Raw genomic sequence first — 17,165 nt, forward strand, 5'->3', positions numbered from 1 at the left:
CGTTTGGCTATATTTTTCGTGAAATTTTGGGAGAAGTCTGGTTTACCGTGTTCACCAACCGCGTTGGACGGCCATAACAAGTGACTGGTCCCGCCCGGGTTTTGACACAGTAGGGGTAGTTGTTACGTCAGAGTATGCTCGAAAAACAACATTTTCTCACAGATTTTCCTCAAAATTGTCAATAAATGGATCCGGGCACCTAGTTATGTCGATTTTAGCTTTATTTGTGGTGAAATTTGTTTTAAAAGTGTGCGGGAGGAGCGGTTTTTGCCACTTGAAAATGCTGACACCTGTTGCTTTCTTACAGGTCAGCAGCGCCGCCTGGCTCCGCAGAAACACACTGCAGAACAAGGCACACAGAACACCAGCAGGCATTTATACCAGGTAAGCTAATGTTTTGCAGCACTAAAACAAGTAATATGTAATTTCTGGAGATTTGAAAACTTTTGCAGCATTTTCAAGACACACTGTCAACTTTGAACTTCAGCTTGACTCAACTAGTGCTCTCGTTGTCATGACAACATGTTAAGTTAGGCTTTTGATGCTGATGTTTTTCCTCTGCCCACAGAACACTGAATAAGGGATGGTATTGATTCCTGTCCAGCTGCTGAAGTAAAAGAGCTTCCCTGACACTTGCAAGTATACTGGTTTGTTTTGCTTTCTTAAGATACTTTCTCCTCTCTTCATATTATACCCAAGCCAAGTGCAGAAACTTTCAATTCACTTATGTCATGTCCTGACTCCATACCTAGGCCAGTACATCAGAAGGACTTCACACAAGAGAGATGGCATTATTGCTGATGCAAATATTTAATGTAGATGGTGTTTCCTGTAACGTTACATTTTGATCATCACATTGTGTACTTTATGATCTTTTGCAGTTCATGTTCCCAATGCAATGTTTATACATGTAATAGCATAGGTCTTAGACTTATACAGCAGTCACATATTATGAAGAACAGTTTTGTAACTTGTCATACGTTGTATCTGTGATGCTCTCTAATTGATGTACAATGAGGTGGTCTAGTTGTTTTCAGTTGATTGCTCCTGATTCACCAATTTCGATGCGGTAGTCTTTCTGACACAGGAAAAAGTGCAAATTGTTAACAGTGGAAATTTTATTGAACATTCTTTTTTACTTAACACTGTAAAGTGTTCTGTATCAAGCTGCTTTGGGCAGGGTAGGCAACTTCCACAACTTAATTCTCTCTCTCTCCCTCCCTCTCTCTCTCTTCTGCAGAACATCTGTCCACCAATCTATTTCCAGGTTGCTCTTGAAGGAAGGAAGCATCGTGAGATTGGTAGAACACAAGCAGAATTTGTACGTATGGTATCCTTTTCTGCTGATAAGATAGAATGAGTAAGGGTGGGGGACATTTGGGGAACTTGAGCCAAACTCTACTTTGGTTAGGCTCAATAAATGAGTTAAATGTAGGGAACATTTCGGAAATCAAGTGCCTTGTGAAAAGATCTTAAAAAAGATCATAAAATAACTGGGTTTCAGGGATAGAATTGCTAGGATCTTAAGTTTATAATAGAGTTCACAAGAAGATCAAGAAGAGGATAGACAAGAGGAACAACACAGAAGTTTATAAGTTGTAGTTGCCAAGATCATGTGATTATGTGACTGTATGGAATATATCTTGAAAGAGGTGAAGAAGCCAAACTATGGAACAGTGTTATCAATGTTACCCAACCATCTTCTAAGGAGGAGATGGAACACTGAATTTTGCAAAGAACGTTGTTTCATCAATCTTGAAAGTAAAAGAAGATAGAATTGTAGTATGATTCAATAACTTCCTTTCATTTGTTATGTAAAAGAAGAGATGGAACAGTATTAGAATGACAAGAAGGACTTAGTAAGTAACCTGTTATTGAAGATATTGAGTAAAGATTCTGAGCACGCGTGGACAAAACTACCGTTCAACGCTTGGACTGCTGAGCCATTCCTGAAGATGTCCCCAACAGGAGACTTTGACTGCTTTGAGGGAGCCACCATCATCTCCTGAGACAAACATTGAATAAAGATGTTGAACTTGAATAAAGATGTTGAACTTGAATAAAGATGTTGAACTTGAACAAAGATGTTGAATGAATACATTGATGTTGAATAAAGAATATGAAATAAAGATTGAACATTATGTAGTATGAAATAATTCTGAACCAACTGATGAAATGAACAGTGAAATGCTTGTCAATGAGTTTTTTTAGATTTGAAAGGCCATATTCATCTGCCTTTGAGCCATGGCTTGCACTCCTTCACATGCACTTTGACTTTAGGTTTAGGAAAGGTGAGTTAAAAACCAAATTAGAGCTCGCGTAGGGACTACTTAGTTGTCAAAGTGTGTGGTGACTCAGACCGCAAGCCTGGCCTGCAAGTTGCTAAAATTTTCTTTCTGGGGGATGGGTAAAAGAACCAAAATGATCTTCTATTTGCAAAAATTCCATTAAAAAGTTCTGGATGGGGTTTTGATCCACAAATCCCTTTGAATAATATGCATAATTATGAGAGATGTTAAGCTCATTAAGTTAGTCTATAAAAGAGTGAAGCTAACTTAAAGGAAGTTTGCATTAGTTGCCAACATTTGCATAACCACAAGGCACACCCCAAATTTTAGCCATTCCAGGCCAAAGGACTTCACTGTTCTGGTGAACAGAGAATTTCTTTAGCCTGGCCCTAGTCTCCGATCTTCAAGAGGACACCTGTTGATTTTTGCCAAGCCACTACCGCGATGCCAGAGGTGAGTGACAATGGGACTGCATGCTGTACTAACATGTGCTTTCTCTCCTCATACCAGCAGTTTAATTAAAAGGGGGGTCCTTTTCCATACATTCTAGTAGCATTTGGGGTTAGGGCCCAAACCATGTTTTGTGTTTTTGTATCCCATGATGGGGAGGGAACTTGGGTCCTTGGAAAGGTGGGAATTCTTTTTGTTTTGATATTGATGATACACTCTGTAAGTTGCATTGAGATTGAAATAAAAAGACGGTGTCTGAATACAGTGTGGTGTGAGTTACTCGCGACTAGTTACAAGATAGAGTATGGACTTCTTCGCGACTTTTGGAGATCTTTACGCGCCAATTTTGATGCCGGACAAAACTTCTGTGGAGCTTTCAGGTTTGTGTTCTCCAGCTTAGATGGAGAAATAGGTAATGGTGTGAGTACATGAAACTTATTAATTTTTTCTACACTGAATCTTTTCTAACTTTTTTGCAGTTTCCTTTGCCTACAGGTGAATCCTTGGAAGATCCTGACTGTTTCCAGGCTACCTGACCAACGAGGTGATGGGACCATCGAGAAAAGGACTTCTTACAGAAAGCAGATAACAATTTACTTATATTATTCTACATAAGATCTATACATAGTCAAGTCCAGTATACAATATATGATTTTAGTAAAAGGAGTAACTGTTGCATAATGTTTGTAAGAAATTATTTTGTCTCATCATATCTTTGTACCAGCCTTTAAGCAAGCTAAATGTGAGAACTTGTAACATGTTAGTTTGTCTGTGCTATGTTTAACCCTATTTTGATGCCAGAGTCATCACCTGTTTTGTTTTTGTCGACAGGGTCACCATGGGAAGGTGCTTGATTCCTGGTGCCTGAGGGACAACGGAGGCAGCTGTCTGTCTGTCTGTCTGTTTGTGTGTGTGTCTGTCTGTGAGTTTCTGTTGCTTTTATTCCAGAGTAGAGATGTGTGTGCTTTAGAATTGATCTTTTTCTCAAAAGGTCAGTCTGTTCGTCTGTGTGTGTGTGTGTTAGTTTCCTTTTATTCCACTGTGGAGGTATGTGTACTTTTGTCTTTCTCAACAGGCCAGTCTGTGTGTCTGTCTGTCTGTCTGTGTGTGTGTTTTAGTTTCCTTTTATTCCAGAGTGGAGATGTTTGTACCTTTGTCTTTTTCTCAACAGGTCAGTCAGTCAGTCTGTCTGTCTGTCTGTCTGTGTGTCTGTCTGTATGTCTGTCTGTGTATTTTTCAGTTTCCTTTCATTCCAGAGTGGACATGTCTGTACTTTTCTCAACAGGTCTGTGTGTCTGTCTGTGCGTCTGTCTGTGTGCTTTAGTGTCCTTTTATTCCAGTGGAGATATGTTTTTCTCAACAGGCCAGTCTGTTTGTTTGTGTGTGTATTGTATGCATCTCAAACGGTGACATTCATCTACAGCATGCTGGGATTCAAGCCCATATCCTTGTGAATATTTATTTTCTTCTTTTTTCTTTCTTCTTTGATAACAATTGTTTTTTTCAACAGTTACAATCATCTGCAACATTCCGATATTGGAACCTTTGACTCCTCTTATATATACAGGATTTGCACTTACAGACAAAAGATCTTCCTTTTTCTTCCTTCCTTCCTTCCTTCCTTCCTTCCTTCCTTCCTTCCTTCCTTCCTTCCTTCCTTCCTTCCTTCCTTCCTTCCTTCCTTCCTTCCTTCCTTCCTTCCTTCCTTCCTTCCTTCCTTCAGAAGCTTCCTTCCTTCAGAAGCTTCCTTCCTTCTTTCTTTGTTTCTTATAACTGTTGCTTGTTCAAATATTTATATACTTAAATTTCGAAAAAATACTTTCTTCAATATTCATTCCACTTTCTCTTCTGGGATTACAACTTGTGTCAACGAGAACATAAAGGATTTGTAGCTACAGACAAAACACATCTTTCCTTTCCTCCCTCTTTCCTTGAGATCTCTAGATAGTGAACAGGAGATGGAAGGATGCAAGGGGACTGGCTGTACACAGAATCTTCTTAAACTGTCAAATGCATCTCACAGCCTGAGAGCCTCTAAGTCTAAGTTTCCTTCTTTGTTTGTTTCTGTCTTCTTGATAAAATTGCCTTTTCAATAGTCAACATTTGACTACAGCAAGCTGGGATTTGAACCTGTGTCCTCCTGAACATGCAGGATTAGCACTTAGAAGGTATCTGCAGACAAAACACTTCGTAGATTTTCCTACTTCCTTCCTTCCTTTTCTATTTCTTTCTTACTGTCTGTCTGTTTTTTTTTCAGTACTTGCAGAGTCATAAGGAGCTATTTGCATGAGAATACTGTGTGCTGGAATCAAACCAACAACATCTGGTAAAATGAAGGTTTCTAACTTCCTGTTTATTTCAGCGTGCCTCCAGATTCTGCAGAGCAGAATGATTTTACAAAACATTCCTTTGCCTTTCTGTACATCATCTCAGTAACCACACCATGTGCTGCTATTTATTTGTTTTGGATCTGAAGGAGCAATCTCTGGTAAATGTCTGTAACCTCCTAATATGATGATATTGATAACATGTCACTTAAGTGCTGTATATTTCAGAGTGACTTCAGATTTTGCAGAACAAAATGTCCTAACAAAAATACTTTACTTTTCAGTAGTATTTAGTACGCACACTTTGTGCCCTGATAGAATGATACTGAAGGCTTTCCTTTCATCTTACTTGGTACCCTCTATTTCAGCATGACTACAGATCTACAGAACAGAGTATCCTAATGCATGATCCTTTACGTTTCAGTATATTTCCATTAAGCACACTTTGTACTACTGCTTGAAAATTTGAATCAACATCCCTAGCCATGTAGAATAATCAATGACTACTGATGGCTTTTCTCTCACAGTGCACAATCTACAACTGCTTGCAGTTTGAAGCCACAACTCCTGGTAGATTATTCTATATTCTTTCATCAACGAACGGACACGGACCATGAACCAGCTTTCGCCCTACTTTATGTTGTATGTTGTAGAAATTGTATATTGCTGTACCATAAACATGTTATGATTTATGTTGATAGAGTTATTAGGACTCAAATGACTGTGTATCTCTGTTATATTGTATCTGACCCTTACCTCTTCCCTCATGACCTCAATGAAAAGCGGCCTGCGTGCCGATTTGAGGTTATCATGAATAAAAAAAGGTTCAAACAAACATCATATCTCACCAGGAATTCAGCACCAAGGACAGACATTCCCATTTTTGAGAATCTAATCCAACTTGACAGGAACTTAGGCAAGTAGAGGAGCCCTGGTCTGTGTTAAAAACTTGTTTCTGTTTCAGCCCTGCAGACTTCATGGAAATACTAATCACTGCATTCTATTTTTCCTAGGTTTGGCAAGGATGTCTATTTGCCTTGTTTCTTCCAGCAGTGCTGCAAGTGAACATTTCCTTTCAAGATTTTCTCTAGGAAATGTCTTGCTAAGACTAAGGAATGACAAAAAGCATGCAGCAGTTTCTGACTGCATGAAGCAGAGCAACTTAGCCTGGCTGCAGTGTCTACAAGGTAAAGATATTACTTCAAAGCTGACCCAAGCTGTCTCTCCCTTCCTGCATTCTTTTCCTTTCTCCTTCTCTCATTCTCTTTTGGTTCATCTCTTCATTTCACTCCGTCAGAAATGTAAGATTTTTTTGACTATTCAATTTGTGTTCACAAGATGCTAAATGTTACATCTTAAGTCTGTTTAACTTCGGCCTGTTTTAAAAGAAGCTAATCAGACTCTGGACAAGAATTTGCAATAAATTTTTCATCAACTTTTCATTAAGATTTATTGTTTTTTGCGCTTTCAGGTGAAAAATGATATGGGGTCCATTTAGTGACGACTGACTCTGGTGCCATTGATGTCACTGTCTCCAGGCTACTGAAAAGGAAGAAAGCATCAATCAAATGGGATTTGTATGATATCCTTTTCTGCTATTGATGTAGAAGCAAGGGTGGGGGGCATCTGATCCAAGCTCTACTTTGGCTTGGTTCAATAATTTAAAATGATTTCCTTGTAAATGTAGGGACCATTTTGGAAATAACGTGCCTTGTGTCATGATCTCAAATAACACTGAATTAAAGTATTGGGGATCTGGGATAGAATGCTATGTATAGACAAGTAACAATTGCTATATATATAGAGAGAAAGAGATACTATTGGATAGATAGATAGATAGAGATAGAGAGTTGTAAGCCACATTCACTCCAACTGCTGCTGAGGCCAAAGAAGACGACATCAGTGGCATCGATGGACTACAAGAAGTAGTAAGAGCGATATGATATAGGTTGCAGATGACTGTTTATTCTTGAATATGCATTTTGGCCACGTCAGGCAAAAAACTGTATTAGATTCAAACTGCAAGCGATTCTCTCAGTCCTGATCCTGTAAGTGGGAAGACGGACATTGAAAGATGTAACAGTGTTTTGGATGTTTTCACCCGTCTTGTAAGAGGAGAGGCGGAACACTGATTAAAACTTTTTTTTTACCCGTCTAGTACGAGAAAAGATGCCAGCTTAAGATTAACTTATTTTCTTCGCCTCGTAAGTGAAGAGACGGACAAGTAACTACATGTAGTCCTGAAGACGTTTCCCAGAAGAACCACCAGCCACCTGAGATGCTACCATCATCACCCAAGATGAAAGGATGCACTGTTACACACTGAATAAAGATTTTCAATACAGATTCTGAATAAAGATTTTCATTAAAGATTCTGAATAAAGAGAACCCTGTACATAACAGAAAGTAATGGAACTTAAGAGTGAAGGAAACTCTTAAATGCTTGACTTTCTTAAGTTGAAATGCGGCATTTCCACCTGCCTTTGGCTTGCTCTCTGATGTTCACACGCACTTTGACTTTAGATGACAGGAAAGGTGAGTTAAAAACAAATTAGAGTAGGGACCTAGTTAGTAGTCCAAGTGTGTGTGATGATTCAGAGAGCAAGCCTGTAGTTCCAAATCTTTTTGGGGGGTGGGTTGATGGAAGTAAAACAAGATTTAAACATCTTTTTCAAAATGGTCTACATAGATGACAAAGTTAGTTGTGGATGGAAATGTTGTCCACAAATGATGTTTTGCATAATACAATATGATAAGCTAACTAGGTTAGTGGTAGTAGGCTAGCTAAGCTAATTAAGATTGTGTAAATTTGTATACAGTAATTTGCATAATCACAAGGCACACCCCAAATTTTAGCTCATGCCAAGCCAAAGAACTTCACAGTTCTGGTGAACAGAGAATTTCTTTAGCCTGGCCTAGTCTCCGATCTTGAAGAGGACACCTGTTCTTTGTATGTGTTGGAGACAACTGCAAGCCACCACCCAGATGCCAGAGGTAAGCCATGACTGCATGCTGTACTAACATGTGCTTTCTCTCCTCATACCTACAGCTTAAAAAGGGGGGTCCTTTTCAATACCTTCTGCTAGCGTCTGGGGGTTAGGGCCAAACCATGCATGGTTTTTGTGTTTTTTCTACCCCTTGGTGGGAAGGGAACTTGGGTCCTTGCGGGAATATGGGAATTTTATTTTATTTTGATACAGTGCACACACTCTGTAAGCTGCGCTGAGATTGAAATAAAGAGACTGTGTCTGAATACTGTGTGGTCTGAGTTACTCGCGGTTAGTTATAAGATAGAGTCAAGCACTACTTCGCGACTTTTGGAGACCTTTTCGTGACCATTTTGATGCTGCGCACACACTCTGTGAGCTGCTTTGATATTGAAATAAAGTGACAGTATCTAAATAGTGTGTGGTGTGAGTTACTCATGATTCAAGTTTAAGGATAGGGTAAGGACTTCTTCATAACTTTTCATGCCTATTTTGAGGATGGACGATGTGGAGTGACGATGAAAGGCTAGGTTTGTATCTTCGGGGTAAAACATGTAAGTATATCACTGCAGCTGTTTCAGCTTTCTTTATCATTTGAAACTTTTCTAACTTTTTTGTAGTTTCCTTTCTTTACAGGTGATTCCATGAAAGACGTCTGTTTCCAGGCTACCGGTAGAGCAATATAGTGTTGGGACCATGTCAACAGAAATCAAACAGTATAGTAAAGGACTCTTTTCTTAGGATACATTTTAATCCAGTGTAATATGTGTGACTCCAGTCACTAAAAAAAGAATATCATTGCAAATTTGTAATAACTTTACTGGTGTCCCATCAAAGAATCAAAATGTTACATTTCCTCTGAAAGCTTGCAATTGGTAGCCTTTGATGACTGGTCTAGGCTTAGTTTTAAGTCTTCTGTATTTTATGGCAGCTCTTTGTACATAGACTAAGTGCAGTTTTTTTGTGACACTGCACCTCATTTTTGAATCATGTTTTTCATCAATTCTTTGCCGCCTTCCACAGAACTGTAGGACATAGGATCTTAGACCACATAGTGAGTAGGACATCTGTGTCTGATTAGTGATGAATAAAGGCAGGAGCCCACGTGCTCCTACAAGCATTCTTGACCAGACCATCAGAGTGTGAGCATCTATACTTTCCTACAGTGGTGGCAAGCGGTGTGTTGCCGCTTCCGAGCGTTTCCTACAGAACCGTTCTCTAGATCGATGCCCCCTGCCTCGAGACTACCTTGACGGCCCCCTGAGCTTTGAACACCAGGACCTGAGACAGATAACAACCCTTTTTTTATAAATTGAGTGAAAACTTTGCTAGAGATATAAAGCAAAATGTAAACGATATAATGATAGTCTGCATCAAATGTAAAATTATGATGGTATTGTGATATTTTCATGAGCCAAGATACGGAAGATTGTAAACAGCTGATTATTAGGCTGGGACTATTCGTGATGTGTTTTCTTGATAAAAGCTATTTAAGAAGGTGACATGACTAGGTCCTAGATTTATACTTATCAAAGTAACTTTTGATGGCTATTTTAAAACCAAGTTAAGTTTTCCTGACACACTTGTAATTATTCACACTTTGTTGTTTTTCTGATTTTCTGCAGGTACATTCACTGGACAGATGTCACTACTTTGATGCTACTTGGAGGAGGACGCAGACTTCTTTCCTTCCTTTGTTTTGTCTCCTTGACATAGCTCTTACAACAGTGGCATTCATCTACAGCATGCTGGGATTTGAACCAGTGTCCACTCCTACAAAACATGCAGGATTTTCATCTAACACAAAAACATGTCTTTCCTTCTTTTCCTCCCTGCTGCTTTCCTTCTGTTCATCCCCCCTTCTCCTTGTTAGTATTGCTTTCTTTCTTTCCTTCTTTCTTTCTTTCTTTCTTTCCTTCTTTCTTTCCTTCTTTCTTTCTTTCCTTCTTTCTTTCTTTCCTTCTTTCTTTCCTTCTTTCTTTCTTTCCTTCCTTCCTTCCTTCCTTCCTTCCTTCCTTCCTTCCTTCCTTCCTTCCTTCCTTCCTTCCTTCCTTCCTTCCTTCCTTCCTTCCTTCCTTCCTTCCTTCCTTCCTTCCTTCCTTCCTTTCTCTCTTTCTCTCTCTCTCTCTCTCTCTTTCTTTCTCTCTTTCTCTCTTTCTTTCTTTCTCTTTCTTTCTCTCTCTCTCTCTCTCTCTCTCTCTCTCTCACTCTCCGATCTCTTTTTCTTTTTCTTTCTTTCTATCTCTCTTTCTTTCTATCTCTCTTTTTCAGCAGCTGCAGAGTCCGAAGAAGATGTGAGCACACTGTTTACTGAAGTTTGGAATTCTAACCAACCACCAGTCTCAAAGAATTCACCCAGGTTCCTAACTTCCCATCTATTTCATTGACGACAGATTCCGCAGACCGAAATGTTTTACTATAAAAAGCAATGCTTTTCCTTTCAGTACATCTCCATACGCTCACTATATGCTGCTGTTTGGGTTTCCAGACACCAACCTCAGAGTCTTTTAAAATACATGACTTAAGTTCCCTTTCATTTCAGCATAATTACAGATTCCACAGAAGATACCTGTAAACTAACAATCCTTTGCCTTTCAGTACATTCTCAGTAAGCACACTTTGTTCTGCTATTTGGATTTGAAGCAGCAACCTCTGGTAAAATGCAGGTTTCAAATTCTCCATTTATTTCAGTGTGACTTCAGATTCTGTTGAACAGTGTCCTAACAAAAATCCTTTCCCTTGCAGTAAGTTCACATTGTGGTGCTCATTCTTTCCTTACTTATTGCCCTTTATTTCAGGGTGACTCCAGACATTACAGAATGAAATGTCAAAACAAAAATCATTTATTTTAAATTTAATACATTCTTAGTAAGTTATTACTGCTCAAGATTTGAACCAAAAGCCTCCTCTAATTGGATGATACTTCTACATTCTATTTTCCAAGGTTTGACAGGAAAGCCTGTGTCAATGTTTCTTCCAGCAGTGCTACAAGTTGACTTCTACATTCTATTTTCCAAGGTTTGACAGGAAAACCTGTGTCAATGTTCCTTCCGGCAGTGCTACAAGTTAACTTCATAAATCTACATTCTATTTTCTAAGGTTTGAAAGGAAAACCTGTGTCAATGTTCCTTCCAGCAGTGCGACAAGTTAACTTCTGTATTCTATTTTCTAAGGTTTGACAGGAAAGCCTGTGTCAATGTTCCTTCCAGCAGTGCTCCAAGTTAACTTCTACATTCTATTTTCCAAGGTTTGACAGGAAAACCTGTGTCAATGTTTCTTCCAGCAGTGCTCCAAGTTAACTTCTACATTCTATTTTCCAAGGTTTGACAGGAAAACCTAGTCAATGTTCCTTCCAGCAGTGCTACAAGTTAACTTCTAGTACATTCTATTTTCTAAGGTTTGAAAGGAAAACCTGTGTCAATGTTCCTTCCAGCAGTGCTACAAGTTAACTTCTAGTACATTCTATTTTCTAAGGTTTGACAGGAAAACCTGTGTCAATGTTTCTTCCATGCAGCAGTGCTCCAAGTTGAGGTTTTCTTTCTATAGGTTTCTCTCCTTGTTTGTGTTTTAAAGGCCACACTCCAAGTCGAGTTTTCGGCTATTTTATGTTGTCTCTGTGACTTTTGTCCTTGCCTTTGTTTTATTGCCACACTCAAATTTGAGTCGCCGGCAATCTTAATTGCAGGAAAAGTCTTTCTTGGACTGATTGATGACAAGCAGCAGCGCTTCCAGTGTCTGGAAGAACCAGAGCAGTAGCTTCGCCCATGGGTCTACAAGGTAAAGATTCTACTTCATCCACACCCTGAGTCTCTCCCTCCTGTATCCTAAATTCCTTACATCTCTCTCTCCTCATTCTCTCCTCTTTCCTTCCATCTCTTCCCTCCTTAATCCTTTCTCACATTCACTCCTGCAGACAAGTAACTCAAGCTGCAAATCATATCTATTTTCCCGTCATACATGCTCAACGGAAAAACACGAAATCTTACATCTGAAGTGTGTGTGACTTCAATCTGCTTCAAAAGGAGCGCTAATCAAGACTGATGTATTTTTTTTAATGAAGATTTGGTGACTCTGACACTGATGCCATTGATGTCACAAGTTTCTGGTCTACCTGAAGGGAAGCAAGCATCAGAGAAAGGAAGAACAGGATTTGTACGATATCCTTTCCTTTTATGTATTAGGGTGGGGGGTGTTGGGAAACTTGAGCCAAACTCTACTTTGGTTTGGCTCTATAAATGAGTTACTACACAGTTACTATGAAAATAGGAAACATTTTGGAATTAAAGTGCCTAAGTGTGACAAAGGTCTTCAATTAACACATTTAATAAAAGTATTGGGGTACTGGGATAGACTTAGTATGTAGTAAGATGCACACACTGCCGCCAGTCCTGTGCTCACGGAGGAATTCATCATCAGCATCGATGGACTTCACAAGAGAGAGATGAAATAGCTATAGCTTGCAGTAGATGACAATAATATTGTTTACTTACGAAACGAATTTGATCTCGATTTTCTTAGTCCATCTTCTTAGAGAGAAGGTGAAACATTGAAAGATGTAACAGTGTTCTGAATGTTTGCACCCGTCTTGTAAGAGAGAAGGCGGAACACTGACTGAGATATAATCGTGTTTCATCCACCTTGTAAGAAGATAGAAGTAGTTCACTTTCTTTTTGTCCATCTTGAAAAGTAGAGTATCTAGTTTCATCCATCTTGCATGAGAAGATAGACAAGTAGCTATCGTGGGCGGAATTGCTAAGCAAGAATCGGTCTGCTGAGTCATTCCCGACGACCATCAACTACAAGAGACTTCAAGCGTACTACCATCATCACACACTGAATAAAGAATCACACCTTGAATAAAGAATCACACATTGAATAAAGAACCACAAATTGAATAAAGAATTCTAACCAAAATGTGTTTTTTTTAACTTAGTAAACCTGCACTTAGCAACAGACAGTACCAAAATGAGTGAAAACAACTTTCAAATTTTTGACAGTTTGTAAAGTTGAAAGGCATTACTTCCACCTGCCTTTGGCTTGCTCTCTGATGTTCACATGCACTTTGACATGAAAGTTGAGGAAAGGTGAGTTAAAAACCAAATTAGAGCAGGGACATAGTTAGCAGTCGAAGTGTGTGTGATGATTCAGAGAGCATTTAGCGTTTCGGGGAATGGGTTGATGGAAAAAAATACAGAATTTTTTTTCAAAAAGAAGCAATTATAGACAAGACAAAGTTGTGGATTTACTTCTTATCCACAGAAAACTTTGATATTTTGCATAATCTTGAAAGATGTAAAGTTAATTAAGTTAGTCCTTAAGCTAGTTAATCTTAATAAGTTTCTGTGAATTTTTAGCATTTGCAGAATCACAAGGCACACCCCAAATTTTAGCTGATGCCAGGCCAAAGAACTTCACTGTTGTGATAAACAGAGAATTTCTTTAGCCTGGCCTAGTCTATGATCTGCAAGAGGACACCTGTTCTTTGTATGTGTTGGAGACAACTCCAAGCCCAGATGCCAGAGGTAAGCCATGACTGCATGCTGTACTAACATGTGCTTTCTCTCCCCATACCTACAGCTTAAAAAAGGGGGATCCTTTTCAATACCTTCTGCTAGCGTCTGGGGGTTAGGGCCAAACCATGCATGGTTTTTGTGTTTTTCTACCATTGGTGGGAAGGGAACTTGGGTCCTTGCGGGAATGTGGGAGTTTTCTTTTGTTTTGATACAGCGCACACACTCTGTAAGCTGCTTTGATATTGAAATAAAGAGACAGTGTCTGAATACTGTGTGGTGTGAGTTACTTGCGATATTAGTTATAAGATGAGATGGACTTCTTCATGATTTTTCGCGTCAATTTTGAGGATGGACACAACTTCTGTGGAGTGATGATGAAAGGATTGGTTCGTATCTTGCAGGTAAACATACTAAGCATGTCATTGCAAATGTTATAACTTTTTAGATAATCTGAAACTTTTCTAATTTTTTTGTAGTTTCCTTTATTTACAGGTCTTTCCCTAGAAGACGACTCTGTTTCCTTGTTACTGTACTACCAGCTAAGGAAGTGACGGGACTGTGAGAACAGAAATCAAACAGTTACAAGTGAGGACCTCTTTTCTTACGATTATGACCAGTTTGAAATCGGACGTACTGTTATCTCTATATGCTGAGTAACTGGAAGTGCTTGCAAATTTGTGATAGTTTTATTGGCATCATATAATTAGAAACACGCACATCTATGCAGCTAGAAAGAGAAGCACACCTGGAAAGTGTAGTCTGTTAAAAGTTATATTCTCGCACACACCTGTGGTTTGATCTTAGCTGTAGCTGTTCAATATCCTATGGCAGCTGCTTTAGAATGGTTCTGACTGAGTTTTTCTGTGACACTGCAACTGATTTCATTTAAGTATCTACTAATCAATTCTTTTTTGCCTTCTTCAGAACCTTTTAACGGATGGATGCCCCAGCCTCAAGGCCACCTGGAAGATTCCTTAAGCGTTGGACAGCAGGAACTGAACCAGATAACAAGCTCTTTTGCTTATTGTTAAATCTTTTAAACCAAATGTTAAGATATCATACTCAGAAGTAAAAGTAACTTGATATGGTTACTATCGTTGGCCAAGATACAAAAGATTTACAGGCAGCTATTGACAGCTAAATATTTGTGTCGTGTTTTCTTAAAAAAGGCTACTTACAAAGGATGATATCATCTTGATAAAAGTAATCATCAGACTTGCAAAAGTAATTTCTGATGGCTGTTTTGAGCTACGTTTTCTGAGACACTGTTACAAATATTAACTCTTTGTTGTTTTCTGATTTTTTGCAGATCCATTCATTGGAGGATTACACAACCTTGAGGCTACTTGAAGGAGGATGCAGATTCAAGACATCTGAAGATCAGAGCATCTTATTCTTCCTTCCTTCTTTCCTTCCTTCTTTCCTTCTCCTTGATAACATACTTTGCTTTTAAAACAGTGACATTCATCTACAGCATGCTGGAATTTGACCCAGTGCCTTCATGAACATGCAGGATTTTCACCAAACACACAAAACACTTCTTTCTTTCCTTCCTTCTTCCTTTCTCTCATTTCTACATGATAACATACATGTAACTTTTTCAACAGAAACATTCATCTACGGCATTTGCATGCAACATATGTTAACAGACAATACAGTTCTTGGCTTTCTTTCTTTCCTTCCTTCCATTCCTTTCTCTTTATTTATTTCTTTCTTTCTTACTGTCTGTCTGTGTCTTTTTTTCAGTAGTTGCAGAGTCCTAAGAAGATGTCTCCTGTTTGGGATTTTAACCACACTTCTAGTAGAATACAGGTTTCTAACTTCCCGGTTATTTCATTGAATATAGATTCTGCAGAGCAAAATGTTTTGACAAACAATCCTTTTCCTTTCAGTACATCTCAGTACATCACATGGTGCTGTTTGGAATCCAAACCAACAACATGGTGAAATTTAGGTTTCTAACTTCCCTCTTATTTCATTGACTACAGATTCTGCAGATCCATTTTTTTTACAAACAATCTTTTTCCTTATAGTACTCTCAGTAACCTCACTGTATTGTGCTGTTTGGGATTCAAACCAAAAACTTTTCCGTTGAAATGTAGGTTTCTAACTTCCCTCTTATTTCAGCAAGAATTTGCAGAAAAATGTTTTAACAAACAACCCTTTTCCTTTCAGTACATTGAAGTAACCTTGCTGTATGGTGCTGTTCAAACCAACAACTTGTCTGTTGAAATTCACGTTTCTAACTTCCTTTTTTTTCAGCATGACTGCAGAGTCTGTAGAACAGTTTTTTTACAAACAATCTTTTTCCTTATAGTGCTTTCAGTACATCTCAGTAACCTCGCTGTATGGTGGTTTTTGGGATCAAACCAACAACCTTAGAGTCTGTTAAGATATAGGTTTCTAACGTTCTCTTTATTTCAGCATGACTACAAATTCTGCAGAACAGAATGTCCTCCTAACAACCCTTTGCCTTTCAGCAAATTTTCAGTAAGCACACTTTGTCCTGCTATTTGAGATTAAAACCAGAAACCTCCATCTTTTTCAGCACAACTTCAGATTCAGCAGAACAGAACGTTCTTACAAAATCCTTTGCCCTTCAGTAAGCGCACTTTGTGCTCCCAATGTTTTCCTTCCATCTCACTTGGTACCCTCTATTTCAGGGTGATTTCAGATTTCATAGAACTGAATGTCATAACAAAAACCCTTGAGTCTTTAAAGCATTCTCAGTAAGCGCTACTTTGGATATGAATCAACAACCTCTGATAGAAGGACACTGATACCATTCATTGCATCTCACTTAGTGCCTCACTTGCAGCAGCTTGGGTTTTGAATCAACGACTCCTAGTAGAGGATTCCAAACAATTTAACTATATCTCATTCAGGATGGAAGGCCTACCAGGAATTCAGCACCAAGGATAGAAACTAAGGAAAATTTTCCTGTCTCTAAAATCTAATCCAACTTCACCAGAACAGAGGCAAACAGGGGAGCCATTGTCTGCTTTATAAACTTGTTTTTGTTTCAGTCCTGCACACGACATGAAATATTGATTTCTGTGTTCTATTTTTCCTAGGTCTTACAATGGAGCCTGTGTGTCGTTTCTTCCAGCAGTGCTCCAAGTTAACATTTCCTTTCTGCAGTAAACTCAAAGCAGCAAAAGTCTTCCTAAGACTGAGGGATGACCAGCAGCAATGGTTTCTGACTGCACAAAGCAGAGAAAAAACTTGCCCCCGAGTCTACAAGGTAAAGATTCTACTTCAAAGTTCACCCATACTGTCTCTCTTCCTTCCCTATACCCCTTCTTTGGTCCTTCTCTCATTATCTCCTTTGTCCCTCTTTCAACCTTTTTTCCTATCCTTTCTCACATTCACTCTTTCAGAAATGTAACTCAAGCTTTAGATTCAACTTCTTCTTTTCAGATTTAACAAGAGAGGTAATCAAAACAATCATTTGTACTTTCAGATGAGGAGTTGATGACTTCTGACCACTGATGTCTCTGTTTATGGGCTACCTGAAGAGAAGCAAGCCTCAGAACAGGATTTGTATGATATCCTTTTCTTTTAATGTATTCGGGTGGGGGTGTTGGGGAACTTGAGCCA

General features: G+C 38.8%; 1 long non-coding RNA gene across 1 annotated transcript in view; it reads right to left on the reverse strand.

The window, feature by feature from the left end:
* Nucleotides 1–784: 784 nt before the first annotated feature.
* The window catches only part of LOC136420952 (uncharacterized), a 70,819-nt gene continuing 54,438 nt past the window's right edge, over nt 785–17,165 (reverse strand). Inside the window, exons 2-3 of the long non-coding RNA XR_010753364.1 lie at nt 1,869–2,005; nt 785–1,078 (exon numbers count right to left, since the gene is read on the reverse strand). This is a non-coding gene — a long non-coding RNA (uncharacterized lncRNA). The remainder of the gene's footprint in view (nt 1,079–1,868; nt 2,006–17,165) is intronic.

Source organism: Branchiostoma lanceolatum, chromosome 15, assembly GCF_035083965.1.
Source record: "Branchiostoma lanceolatum isolate klBraLanc5 chromosome 15, klBraLanc5.hap2, whole genome shotgun sequence".
NCBI lineage: Eukaryota > Metazoa > Chordata > Leptocardii > Amphioxiformes > Branchiostomatidae > Branchiostoma > Branchiostoma lanceolatum.